The sequence below is a fragment of the Artemia franciscana genome, chromosome 5, assembly GCF_032884065.1.
Source record: "Artemia franciscana chromosome 5, ASM3288406v1, whole genome shotgun sequence".
Taxonomy (NCBI): Eukaryota; Metazoa; Arthropoda; class Branchiopoda; order Anostraca; family Artemiidae; genus Artemia; species Artemia franciscana.
In genome coordinates this window covers 2,388,276-2,402,696 of record NC_088867.1, presented here as the reverse complement: position 1 = coordinate 2,402,696, position 14,421 = coordinate 2,388,276, and the positions used below count along the sequence as shown (strand labels likewise).

At 35.3% G+C, this 14,421-nt stretch overlaps 1 protein-coding gene across 5 annotated transcripts in view; it reads left to right on the top strand.

Moving 5' to 3' along the window:
- LOC136026871 (rho guanine nucleotide exchange factor 10-like) overlaps positions 1-14,421 on the top strand; it is a 254,534-nt gene that overhangs the window by 108,649 nt on the left and 131,464 nt on the right. Inside the window, exon 1 of one of the 5 annotated variants that reach the window (XM_065703656.1) lies at positions 11,038-11,300. The exons of the other annotated variants lie outside the window; for them this stretch is intronic. The gene's annotated coding sequence lies outside the window, so the exon portion shown is untranslated. Of the gene's footprint in view, positions 1-11,037; positions 11,301-14,421 lie in introns of those variants that run through there. 5 annotated transcript variants of the gene reach the window in all.

Here is a 14,421-nt window from a genome sequence, read left to right as displayed (position 1 = left end):
ATTTTTTTTTCGTTTTACCTAATTTGGAAAATGATACTTAGTAGAAGTTTATGACCGTCGTTTCACGCGGAGATATTTGAGGCCTCGGTACTTCTACCTCCTAATTCTGTAAATCCCTCCATTGTGGCTGCACAAGCCATGAGCCTTATTGGCAATTTGTGTTTTTGGATAATAAATATTCACTTTCTCTCTGAAAAAGATGTTAAACAATTTAATCAAAAACAAGTGACAGTAGGGTTTACCTCCTATTCTAAGCAATAGCAAATCTCTTTTGCTTCGTTATATTCAGAAAACTAGTATATATTGGCTTTTCATAGTCGCTACCAGTTCAAGTGCATAACAGCCAACTTCCTAAATGGCTTGATGTGGATCGAGGCTAGACGCAGTTTGCGAATTTTTATTATATATATATATATATATATATATATATATATATATATATATATATATATATATATATATATATATATATATTTTTCTTTTAAGTCAGCATCATGATCCAGCTGTTGATGAGAAACAAGTAGAAAAAAAGAAGAAAAACAGTAAGGTAACTGAGTATTTAGCCTAGGGCTATCTCCAGGAATCTATTCATAACATCGCCAATCTTTTAAGCCTAAACAATAATATTTTAATGGATTTTAAAACAATATGTTTTTAAAGTTTTAATGAAGCTGATGAAAGAACATAATTTCTATAGCAAGCTCAGTCAAGAAGGGACAATCTACATGGTATAGATGCACTTATTTTCAATTTAGATTGATCGGTCCTTGACGAACGTATATGCACACTTTTTGGCTCTGTTATAAATAAGCGGCACGAGTATGTCTAAAACATACTGATTGATACAGAAAACATAAGATGTAGTCGCGGAAATGCGACCAGACGTCTGGTGTGAGACGGGGCTGCCTCAAAAGCAAGAACACGTAAACATGATCTCTTTTCGATCAAAATTTGCGGCGATGGGGCTATTTTTTTAAATAGAACTTCCTTTTGAAAAACTTCCTAATGCAAAGAACTCATTGTTACGCAATTTCTTGTGCAGCAATCTGAAAACAGCGTTAAAAAAAAAACACAAGTTTGCCCCTTCCGGAAGAACTAGTTGATAGTCCTATTTCCAAACGGTTTTGTTCCCACCGCAGATTTCGATATGTATTTTTTGCCGTCCATCGCTTTCATTTTTCAGCGTAAGATGACGATTCTGCTATCATTAGACAGGTGAGATTTGATATCCATCCATTGAATGTAATCGAATAGATCTGGTGTGCAATTATTTTTTATATCGAGAAATGCGTCAAAAATACTACAAATCCATGCAAAATAAGAGATTTTTCCCGTTTCTTAGGAGAGTTCGAATAATTCTAAAAAATACATGTTTAAGCGCTATCCGACTTGTGGCCTTGTCAATGAAGGTATCTGAAGGTAATGAACGCAGCGATACAAGTATCTTCGTCTTTCTGTGCAAATTGTAGCTGTAGGCTTGTTAGCTACGGGGTTTGAACCCCCAACCCGAAATTTGCGTCCGGGTCGTAAAAATGTAACAAAATTATATATGAAAAAAATGGGATGGTTCTTTTTTTTATTGTAACCGTCCAATCCCCTCGAGCAAATATCCTGAATGTGCCCTTGCTAAGTGCTATCCGACCTGTGGCTTGGTCAATGGATATATCTGAAGGTAATGAACGCAGCGATATAGTGGCTTGTTCCTTCGGGGCAAATTACAGCTGTAAGCTTATTAGCTACGGTGTTTATACCCCTACCTCGAAATTTTTGTCCGATTCGTAGAAACACGACAAAATTGCACACAGATGTTTTTTCAGGGGTTTTAAATTTTTTTTATTGTAATATCCCCCCCGAACTAAAATTTTGGATGTGCCCTTGCTAATTGTCCTTTCAGGAGAAATGGATCATCAATGGGCCAAATTAATTTGGTTACCTGTCTGGTCTATTTAATAATGCAGAAAGATAATATTTCCTGAACCTGAAATAGCCGATTGTATTCAAATGTAAGCTCTTAAGGATGCCCTTGACGGTCAATCATTTTGATCAAAAATATCCGTCAATCGATTGACGTGTGCTTCAATCAACCTTCAATTGAACTTTCAATCAACCCTTCAATCTTGACCTAAGCTAATCTAACACACTGCTTTTGACCAAGATGATTGAGTCATTCAAAGTTTCTATCAATCACCGTCAACGCTTGACTCGAGCGTCAGGCAGGTTCCTAGACGGTCAATCATGATTGAGTCAATCGATTGACGGAAGCTTTTGATCAAAATGATTAACTGTCTAGAACCTCCTTTAGTTACGTTCCAGTTGGTTTTTAGCATGAATAACATTAATAAAATATTAATAATTAATGAAAAACTAAATTGATCATCTTTCGATCGTAAATTAAATAATTGATTATCAATTGGATATTTTAATGGATTTGATGGTTGACTATGCCTCGGGAGGGGGGATAGGGCTAGATATATTGGATTTAAGCCGACTCTAGTATGCACAAAATGGATATGAGTAGACTCTGTGTAGCCCTATTCGAGCTGAGGGGTCGCTCACCTTCCACCCTTTGGTGAACATCTTGGAGCGCCACATGTGTCGTGCTTTTCTGCAACGCATGGCACAGTCCTTGTAACCCTTCACACACTACACTTAAGGCTTGATCCACCAAGCGTGGCACACTTAGGCCAGGCTTGGCCGCTCGCCACCCTATGAACGTTGTGAACTTTTGAATGTAGGTCTTGGAACAGGAAACTTGAAACCTAATTTTAATGCAATATGGGTCAACTTTGTCTCTGAAATTTATGTTGGATTTTAGAAACCCAAAGTATAACATGGGTTTATAGAATTTATGATGCTTTTATCTTATGGAAATGGGAATCAGAAAAACTAGGTTTATAATACCAGAAAGTGGAACTTGGATAATTTTAATGTTGTAGAACGTGTTTCTGTACCTTGGAAATCATTTTATATACGGATTTCCGAAGTATGTGAGTTAGTTCCTCTCGTGCAGTACTTCTGTAAAGTTCTTTTCTTGTGTTTGTTTTCAAACCATGTATATAGGCTTTGTAGAATAATTGAATAGTTTGTAGTAAAGACACTTCATCTGTCTCCTCCCACGCGAACCCTTAGCTCTGAAAGATTTGGATACACTATCCCTACCTACCAATACACACATATCAATATTATATGATATCAATGTGAACCCAGACATTACCAGTAAGGAGTAGTAAAAAGGTTTACAACGTCATTTTTAAAAGTTGGTACCCCCCCCCCCCCCTCCCAATTGAATCTGGAATTTGCTGAGTAATAACTCTCAAGTTAGGCCCCATACCTCTGGTATATGTTTCCCTGCGTTGATAAAAAATATCAGTCAGTGTGTCTTCATTAGGGGGGGGGGGTAAGGATTTTTTCTACTATTATATTTATTACTTTTTTTTGCTATTATGCTTATAACTTTTTTAGTTCTTCTCAAGAAAACTGAAATCTGTGATTTTTTTTCAATATGATTCCTTCCACTGACTCTGACTCTAGCGATAAATCTAGGTGTATTTAAATATTCTACAACACGAAAGAAAAAAAATGGAGGTAGAGAGAAAGGTGTGATTTTAAATCTGAAATAAAACCATGCTGTAGGATATTTTCCTGATGTTTTTGCAGCAAAGGAAAAAAAAGCATATAAGATAGGTTTGGACAAGAGTATTAACTCCATTTCAATTCAAACACCGATTGAGATTGGATTCGATTAGTCTTCTTATTCCTGTCATCATCACCATTGATGTAACATGTTTTTTTTTTACTTGATTTTTTTTTCAAAGAATATGTTTATTTTCGGACGATCTTCGTTTGATGACATTTCCCTTTGGACTTTCAAGGCCTTACTTTTGAGCTGAATATACGAATAGGGCTGCTTTTTTGGGTTTAGTTTCTGCAAAAATGTACAATAAGACTGCGGTTAATATGTTCCAGGCAATCTGAAGCGTTTTTAAATTATGACCTATAACGATTATAATGATTTAATAGACTGCCACCAGATTTGATGTTTGTAAGAAGCTTTGGGTTTCACACCGCCTTGCGGTTCTTTATTTATTATTATTTTTTTAAGGACATTGACTTTCTTGAAATCTAGTTCCAAAAACAGTCGAATGAGTCATTTCATTTTTTATTTTCTTAATACAAACTATTTAGCTTCTCAGACGGCATATCGATTAATTCCAGGTTAATAAAAATTGCAAGAATGTTTTTGCCCTATTAGTTGTCAAATATCCATTTTTAAAGCCAAGGCTCTTAGATTTGATGTGCTCTATCTGTATTGCCAATCCATGCCTGTTTAGAGATGCATCAGAAGTATTTTGAGTACTTTGAAAAGCGAAGGCCGCATAATTGTAGATGTGAAACTAAAAACATTCTACGATGTCCTATTAAATTTTCCACAATTCAAGCAAAAAGCTACAAAATCATGAACGTTTTTCTTCGAGATTTCAAAACCAGTGCTTCTTTTTTACCCTTTTCTGTTTTTTAGCTATTTTGACCTAATAAACATTCGGTTCTGAACTGCTGTTTGAAACTCTTACACCGAGAGCCTTATCCAGGATTTTTATTCGGGTAGGGGTATTTTTTTCTATATAAACAAATTTCGTCAGCAATAAAACCTTTGTGGTTCATTTTTGAATATGAATGCCGTGCATTTTAGAATTTTGGCTATTCTTTTAAGTCTAACTATTTTCCCCCTTCCTGAAAACAAGGCTTAACACATTGAGTCAATATTAATCTCGCATTTCCTAGGGGATTTTCCTTTCCGAAACGTCTGTGGGCTCTTTCAGATGATTGACATTTAACCTCTATGGTCGTTTTATAGGAATCAATGGTACGCCGTGTTTTATATAAAATGTATTACCTTGAATCAAACAGTTCGTGGTAACGAACTGTAAGTAAGGAGTGACCCGCCTCAATACCAACCGAAACTCTAAAAAACGGATTTTTGATACCAATTTTTGACCAAAAGAATCGGCTTATTATGCTGATTTCAAATAAGTTTTATTAAGTTTAGACTTACTCATTGAAGGCTATGAATCCGAGAAAACTTGCCTGATTTTCGAAAAAAAAGATGGGAACAGCTTCTGAAAGTCATAGACTTTCAATGAATATCACACCATCAGATTCAGCGTATCAGAAAACCATACTCTAGAGATTTTAAGCTCCTACCTGCAAAAATGTGGAATTTTGTAATGTTTGCCAGATAAATGATCACGGATGCGTTTTTCTTTTTTTTTCAGGGATGATCGTACCGACCCAGTGGTCCTAGAATATCGTGAGAGGGCTCATTCGAACCGAAGTTATAGTGGCATTTTTAACTGGCCAAAAGATTGGAGGGCAACCAGGCCCCTTCTCCCGCTCTTTTCCCCAAAATTGTCCACTCAAAATTTTGAGATAGCCATTTTGTTCATCATAGTGGAAAGGCCCAATAACTATATTTTGGATATAACATGACCCCCCCTCCGAGCCTTAGTGGAAATTTGTAAAATATGCCCATTGTTTACGCATAATATTTGCTATTGGGAAGTATGTTTACATTTTCGGGGGAGGGGGGAATTTTTCCAGGGGTTTTCCAGGGGAATTTTCCATGGAGTGGGAAGTTTCCAGAGGTTGAAATTGTCAAGGGTTATATACAGGGGGAATTTGCCAGAATTCCTATACAAAATTCTTTTTATGTCTTGCTTTCTCTTTTCCGTCTCAATTTTACCCGTGGAATTGTTAAGGGTTATTGTCCGGGGTAAATTTTAATCGCGATTCGACTATCTAAAGGATATTTCCGTGTGGACTCCGTGGAGGTGGGGCCAGATTTCTTGGCGTTATATAAAAGACGATCAGAGATTTAAAAAAAACAGATTTTTTCAACTGATAGTAAGGAGCAACATTAAAACTTAAAACGAACAGAAATTATTACGTATATGAAGGGGATTGCCCCTTTCTTAACACATCTCTCTTTACGCTAAAGTCTGAATTTTTTGCCAACTCTTTAAGTAGACTCCTGAAACTCAAGGGTCGCTTAATTAGAAGAACAAGAAGCTTTTTTAAAAGAACTAATAACTTTAGCGTAAAGCGCGAGGTGCTGAGAAGGGAGCAATCCCCTTTATTTACGTAATGTTTCTGTTCGTTTTAAGTTTTAATGTTGCTCCTCACTCTCAGTTGAAAAAAAAAAATGTTTTATTTTTATTTAATCGCGAAATAGAACGACAAAACTCTTTAACAATAAAAATTCCATTTCATTTTATGTTAAATTGACAACAGCGTATATTAGATGAAAAAAAAAAAAAACATTGGATTGTAAAGTTATTTTAAAAACTGGTATTAATATAAACCATTCCGAAGCTAAATTGATAAATTTGCTGAAACAGACAACAGGGGGAATTTTAAAAGAAAACAAAATGTTGGTTTCGATATACCAATCGCTAAACCCCTGAAGCTGCTTGTAATCTCGATAAACATTATTCTTTTCTTATTCTTTCATATATTCATATTATATATTTCATATTCTTATTCATATGGTGAAAGGTGCCAACATTGGTACTAATCTTCGTTTCATGGCTCTTCAGCCAGGAAGTGCAATGGGGGGGCAGCTATCCTGTGCATTCGCACACCCTTCCTGTTTCCTTTCCCTGGATTTCTCCAGGTACCCATTTAGATCTGCATAGCACCCGTTCCAAACCAAGTAACCGGCGACACCAGCACAAGAACCCTGTCTTCACGGACAAAGGATTTCAAGTCTGGCGTGTTAATCACTTGGCTAGGACGAACTGTTTAAGGCTGTCGTTGAAAATAAACATATTCATAATATGTTTCCATCAAACCTTAGGTTTTTATGTTTGGAGATTGACAATATTACTATAATATTTTAAATATTGGTCCAAAAATTACTAAAGACTTATTTTAGTCCTACATAAGAGGTTCCGGTACCAGGTTTTGCCTTCTTTTTTTTCTTAATGTTGAACTTCTTAGCGGAAGAAAAAAGAGCAGTCTATTTTACTGTAAGAACTTTTCTGGCTAAATTAAATCTATCAAAATATATGCAGGATTGGTGTTTACTTACGTGTTTGTGAATATTCCTAGATATATTTCGGCTGAAGTAGATCAAATTGCGGTATGTGACATACCGTAAAATGGAATCAAATGGGAATGTAAAACTTTCCTAGGTTTAGATTATCCAGATGATTTGAATGTTATAGATAAAAATGTTAGCAAAACAAATACATTTTTGAAGGTATTACAGGTTGAGCGTGCAAAATTACGCTTGGTAGTAAATATTAAGAAGACTAAGTCGTTTAGTCGTGGGATAAATAAAGGTGGTTGTGCGATGTTGACTAACGTGATGATATATACAGTGGATAGCTTTGCTAACCTAGTTAATATTATTATTAAATAAAAAAGCAGCTTTTTTAACTGAAAGTAAAGAGCGACATTAAAAATTAAAACGAACAGAAATTTTTCCCTGTATGAAAGGGCTTGTCCCCTCCTCAACGCCTCACTCTTCACGCTAAAGCTTGACTCTTTCTCACAACTCTACTTTTTAAAACAATAACAAACGTGGACCAATGTTTTACAGCAGCTGTAGGCATCTGTTTTCTTTGTTTTGTTTTTTTTCGTGTGTCTCAGATGAAATAGCGTCTTGTGCTTTTTTTTGTTTTCTTTTTTGTGCTCGATCTGTTTTTCCCCATTGATGGGTGTTAAATACACACACACACACACATATATATGTCTATTTTTTTTACCATTTTTTTAACCTTACAACTTTTTTCATTTAATTTATTTCTTATATCCCTTACGTCCACAGAGTTTTAATTTTTGTTTGGTAAATTTAACATAGAAAATTATAAATATCTTCTACAACTATATTAGTATCATTTTATTATTTGCTTACAGAGGAGAATAATTTGTATCTAACTGCAAGCGCTGAATTAATTACGAAGTAACAAATAAAACTTTTAACTCCTCATTCCACTCTTATTGTTAAATGCTGAACTAGAAGTTCCAGAATTTGCTTTCCCTGGCTGCTTTTTAATGACAGAAATAAGCTCTTCTATGGTAGCTTTTAATAAGTTTTGTTTTTTCTTCAAAGTACAGAAATAAGTACAAAATGACGCAATTGTCATAGAAATTCTATCAAAGTTCCAGAAACTTAAACTTTAGGAGTTAAGCGTGTTTCTGAATTCAAGTTGCAACTTAGTTCTTTTTCTTTTCTTTTGATTTATGTATTCAATATAACTGCGACGGTAGTCCATTCCAAGCCTGTTATGATTTTTTTTTGGGTTGGGGGAGGGATAAAAGTTCAAATTAAGTGAGATGCTGAAATATATTCACAAAGAAATTGGAATAGATAAGAAAGAATAAAGATTATGAAGAAATATTATATTAAAATTGTATGACAGGAAAACTCGCAAATCCTTTCACAAGGGGGGGGGATAGGGAAATCTCTACCACCCTCCAAGTCGGTTAAGGTTGAAACAAGTTTCTCTAAGGAAAAACTGGAAAATTCGAGCCTAAAATGCGCTCTTGGAAGTAGGAAGTAGTCAGTAAAGTCTAAAATTTACATTTTTACTAAAATTATTGTTTGTTAAAAAGAAAAAAAATCATTTAAAGCAAAATGCACCAGAAAAGGTACACACTTGATAGTGTTTGGGAAACTAGTTGATATTCATATACCCGGAGGCCCAGACAGAGGTTCTGTTGTAGTAATTCGTACTTCCACGAAAGTTTGGCTCAAATTTATAGGATGCTTTACGAAAGTTGGGCTCAAATAAAGCCTTAATATTTCATTTTATTCATTCATTCTACAAAGAAATCTACTTTTACAAGCACTAAACGATGATTTGGCTCACGAAGCATGGCTTGATTTTCTAAATGGGTCAAGTGAAACTTAAACAATCATATGTAACTTGAAAAAAAATACCAAAAATCGAGAATTAAATTTTCAATGAAAAAGGCCTTTATATGCATTATATTATAGACCTTTTTATGAATATGCATTATAGTAATGTATTTTTGTTAGTAACGGGCGCTAAATTAAAAAAGATAACGTCGGCGAAAAATTAACAAAAAGTAACCTAAAAACATATGCATGGTACAGCTTAAGAAGTTGTAGCTCTCCATTGAAAATGTAATTGTCTCCCCACCCCTCCACGTACTTCAAGTAGTTTTTCGGTGGCTGATTTTGTCCTTTATTTCTTGAATCGGCAGCAATGTACAAAGATTCAAACAATGGAGGATTGCTAAAAAGAAACGGAAAATCTACATTTCTTTCTTTTGACACATTGTAATTTAAGGTCTTTTTTCACAAAAAAAGAAAGAAATCAAATACTAGTCAAGGTTACAGGAAAGAAAAAAAAAACTTACATTTGCGACTTCTAATTTAATTTTACTGTTTTAAGAATCCTTTACTTTTATCAAAATTTTGATTTGACATTTAGGCTGAGTAATTGCTGAATAATTGAATTGTAATGAAACAAACAGAAAACTCGAGAAAATCAAGTACTTTTTTCATTTGTTACGTAGTAACCTCAGGTCACAGGGGGTCAGTCTTTTGATTTCATGAGATTCAATTTAATTGATATATATCTAACATAGATATCCAGTTATTGGTAATTGAATTTGATTTTGGCACCGATCTAGTTGGTGAATGCTTTTGCCATGTATTACGAAATCTTGGCAGCATGTTTTACTGAAAAAATTGCGTAATTTTTATACAAATATTAGAAAGGCTATAATTTTGTGGGGCCAGGGGCAAATTTGTCAGAACTTCAAAAGTGAGTGAAGTTCTGTGAAGTTTGAGTGAAGTTTGTGAAAGTTACACATGAACTGCTACTGCTAGTAATCACTGCTGCACCAAACCGCATAAGGCCAACACAGATGTGGACACTCCTTCCTTATTCCAACCTACTCAAAGCTTCACTCTTTACCGACCCCTGTTTACCCTGACATGAAGCTCCTGTTTCCTGTAAACGCTTTCCTATGATCTCTCGCCCTGACCTGGGACGACCTGCTTATTATGTAGCCTTTGGTGGACGACCAACGAGTACAATCTTTGGCATTCTTCAACCTTCGTCTGTGAAACATGTCTTAGCCATCTTAACCACTTTTTTAAACCGGAGCATAAATAGGGTAGAAAAAATGTATGGTACTAAATATGGTAAAAATATGCACAAATGCGGTAAAAACAAAAAAAATCGTAAAAATATTAAGAAGGAGCTGTGGTACTTGTTTTGGGAGTTGTTCAGGAGTTTATGTAGCCCCTGATGGACGACCAACGAGTACAATCTTTGGCAATCTTTCAACCTTCGTCTGTGAAACATGTCTTAGCCATCTTAACCACTTTTTTTTTAAACCGGAGCATAAATAGGGTAGAAAAAATGCATGTTTCATTTTAAAGTGATGCGATGCTTCTGGACCGCGTTCGTCAACCTGAGTATGGTCATCAACGCATTTAACAAGAATGACAGATAACGCTAAAACCCGTGAATTTATCTGTCCATTTCAGGCGAATTTGGCCCAAGTGCAATCAGAGTTAATGATTGCCGAATTAACCAGTCAAGGCACACCATGATGTGGTGCACCCTGATTGGTTACCCATTTTGATGTCATTTGGCCAACTTCGGCTGAAAGAGACAAATGAAGACGTAAACACAACGAAAGTATATATAGGTGCAGCGGTCATCTATTTATTTGATTTAAAGTGATTTAGTATTGTTATTGCCTGTTTTATGTATAAAACAATTTAAGGATCCTAACCTTCCCTTTCTTTAAGAAACTGATCCTTTTTTTTGACATATTTTTACTTATTAATATTGGTTCTATTTCACAACTAATTTATTATGAGCTTGTGGAATTCGCGTTGGCAAGAACCAATACTACCTGATAATCTAAAACCCCCAATTACTTTCCAATCTCGACCTGTCAAGATAATATTATAAATTAACTCTTATAATCCACTTAAGAAACAAATTGTGTTCCATGACTTTGAAAAGCTATACGGTGTTCACGCAGTTAGAAAGATCTGCCCGAGAATTTTTCTCTGGCCGTGGGAGAGTGGTGGCAGTTATTCAAGAAATCGCTTCTGGTGTGTTTCTATCAGTATCTTAGAAAGTTTGTTTTCTTAGCAAAAGAACTTTCTGTTTTTCTTCTGAAAATAAACAAATTGAAGATTGGATTGTCATCAAAGGTCATCGACTTTTGTTGGGGAATAATTTAGTGTCGTCTGAACAGTGATCTTATTAGGAGTGTTTTTTCTTTATACTGACTTTTATTTGGAGGTAAGGAAGAGCATGTCATCTCTTTCCTTTGTTTAGGTTTTTGTGTCTCCTAAGTAGTTAAACTTTAGGAGCCAACTATATTTCTGAGTTCAAGTTGCAACGGTAATTCTTTTTCTTTTCTATTAATTTATGTATTCAATATAACAGTGACACCAGTCCATCCCCGCCTGGTATAATTCTTCATTATTTGGGGGAGAGGGTTATAGTAAATAAGTAAGATGAAGATTGGATTAAACAGTTCTTGGTAAAGAACTGTAGTAAGGAGCGACCCGGCTCAATAGTAACCAAAACTTAAAAAAACGGAATTTTGATACTAATTGATACATAAAAAGATCAGGATTTTTATGCTGATTTAAATATATAAGTTTCATCAAATTTATTCTTACCTATCAAAAGTTACGAGCCTGAGAAAATTTGCCTTATTTTGGAAAACAGGGGGTCCTAGAATGTTGCGAAAGGGATTATTCTAACGGAAATTAAACGTTCTAGTGCCCTTTTTAAGTGACCAAAAAATTGGAGGGCACTTAGGCCCCCTCCTACGTTCTTTTTTCCCAAAGTCAACAGATCAAAATCAAAATTTTTGATACATCCATTTTGTTCAGCATAGTCGAGAAACCAAATAGCTATGTCTTTGGGGATGGCTTGCTCCCCCACAGCCCCGGGGGAGGGGCTACAAGTTACAAACTTTGACCATTGTTTACATACAGTAATGGTTATAGGGAAGTGTACAGACGTTGTCAGGGGGATTTTTTATGGTTTGGGGCAGGGGGGTCGAGGGGAGAGGGTTACATGGGCTGATCTTTCCATGGAGAATTTATCAGGGGGGAAGAGAATTTCCATGAAGGGGGCGCAAGATTTTCTAGCATTCTTAAAAAAAACAATGAAAAAATAAATATGAAAAAGTCTTTTCAACTGGATGTAAGGAGCAGCATTAAAACAAATGAACAAAAATTATTACGCATACAAGGAGGTTCATCTCCTTCTAAATACCTTGCTCTTTACACTAAGGCGTTTTTTTTTTGTAATTTCAACTGTTTATTCTACGACCTTTGTGATTCAGGGGTCAATCTTAAAGAATTGGGATACAATTTAAACTTCAGTGTAAAGAGCAAGGCATTGACGAGGGGGTGAACTCTCTTATATACGCAATAAAAATATACGAATATGGAAGCTGGTTACGTAAGTTAATTCGTAAGTTACGTATATTTATTACTAACAAAAACGTTTGTAAAAAATCAAAAGTTCTAGTTGCCTTTTCAAGTAACCAAAAAATTGGAGGGCAACTAGGCCTCCTTCCCCACCCTTTTTTCTCAAAATCGTTCTATCAAATCTATGAGAAAGCCATTTAGCCAGAACAAGATAATATGCAAATTTCGTTATAATTATTTATTTGCGGAGGGCCAAAACCAAAACATTCATCAATTCAAAAACGTTCAGAAATTAAATAAAAAAAACAAGTTTTTTCAACTGAAAGTAAGGAGCGACATTAAAACTTAAAACGAACAGAAATTAGTCCATAAATGAAAGGGGCTGTTCCCTCCTCATCGCCCTGCTCTTTACGCTAAAGTTTTTTTTTACTGTTTTATAAAATAGAGTAGTGAGAAAGGGTTTCCTACGTAGTTGTCTGCGAGTATAGGGGTTGATTCATTTTGCTTAAGTCCTAACGGAACTCATATCTTTGGTCATGTCTTATGTCTAAGGATTAAAATTGCATAATTTTAGAGAAATTCGTCAAATATCAAAGTCAAAATACGCAAATGTAGCATCAAATTAAAGAGAAAAGGGCAAAAATCATAAGATTTTGTACGCCACGAATAGACTCTAGAAAAATTATAAATTATCATATTCAGGATTCGAGAGTTCTGGAAAAATCTGGGGCAATTACCAATTTGGGTCATGAAAAGTCAACGACTTTAATTGAGGATTAATTGAATGTCGTCTGAGCAAAGATCTTATTAAGATTGATTTTCATTTACCTCCTTGGGATCTAAGGTGGGAAAGAGTAGTCATCATCTCTTTCTCATTAACTAAGAACCTAAATTCGTCCATAATGGCGTCTCTAAAATTCGTCATAGTACCGAAAAATCTTGCAAATATATGTAAAAGCCGATACGAAATTTGCAAAGGAGCAGTGGGCAACTATCCCCCGGACTTCAGTCCCCTATGCCTCAGTTTGCATCCCCCCAGCTGAAATTTAGAGTCTTCAAAAGTCTTGTCAAAAGTAAGATAGGCCTGCATAATTCGAGTTCATTTTTCATTTTTCGCTTGACTTGGGAAATCGGCTCTAGCTTTGCCCCTTCCCCTCCAGGATTTTGAAAATATTACGCCCCTGTGTATAAGGTCACATTAAATTAAAGAGAAGATGACAAAACATAGGATTTTTTCATCTCTGCAGAGACCGTAGAAAAAAAGATAATATCATATTCAGGATTAGAAAATTAAGGGAAATTCTCGGGCAATTGGTAGTTCAGGTCGTGAAAGGTCAGCGACCTTTATTGTGGATTAATGAAATGCTGTCTGAACAATTATCTTATTAAGAGTTATTTTTATACATCCCCTTGAGATCTAACGTGAGGAAGTGTATATGTCAGCCCTAAGGAAACTCACATCTCTGCTCATTCCTTATGTCTAAGGCTTAGAAAATTGTTTCGTACTTCCGTATTATATGGTGCACACTCAAGAATTTGGATCGTGAAGATGAGACAATAACCGGTTTTCACGGTCTTTATACCAGACAATTAGCTTCGACTCGCTGGAAAACTACTTTGTAGCTATGTTTTAATTAAATATTTAGCTGGTATTTTGGTTAGGTTAGGTATTTAATATAATGCTTTCTGTGCCCTAGTATAATTCTTTTTAGCAGTTTTCATGCTTTTGTTACTAAACTATTGTATTACGGAAAGGAAAACAGGTCATTTATCTGAAAAAAGAAAAGAAACAGGGGTGGAACCCCAACATGTACCATACGATGCGCAAGTACCGATTGTAAAATTAGAGAGAAATTTATGAAAATGCAAAAAAATAAGACGCAAAAAATATAAAGGTTGTAGCCACGAAAGCGCTAGTCAAACGGTTCGTGGTAACGAACTGTAGTAAAGAGCGACCCGGCTCAATAGCAAAC